Below are 240 nucleotides of genomic sequence, written 5' to 3' on the forward strand. Positions count from 1 at the left end.
AGTGCATACAGCTGTTGTCAGTTCAGTTTTAAGCATGGGAAAGATGAGACAGTTTTGTCAGTAGATCTTTGGAGACTCCGAGTTAATGTTCTCGGAAAGCGGAAGGTTTGCCGATAACCACACCTCTCCCCCTCCCCCCTCCCCATTCCCCCGGGAGGAGGGGAATAACGAATAATGGCTGAAGTCTTTAAAAGTTAGAGTTAACCTTGGTGTGTACGTACAGCGCTCTGTCTTGTAATA

This window comes from Penaeus monodon, chromosome 24 (assembly GCF_015228065.2).
Source record: "Penaeus monodon isolate SGIC_2016 chromosome 24, NSTDA_Pmon_1, whole genome shotgun sequence".
Lineage (NCBI taxonomy): Eukaryota > Metazoa > Arthropoda > Malacostraca > Decapoda > Penaeidae > Penaeus > Penaeus monodon.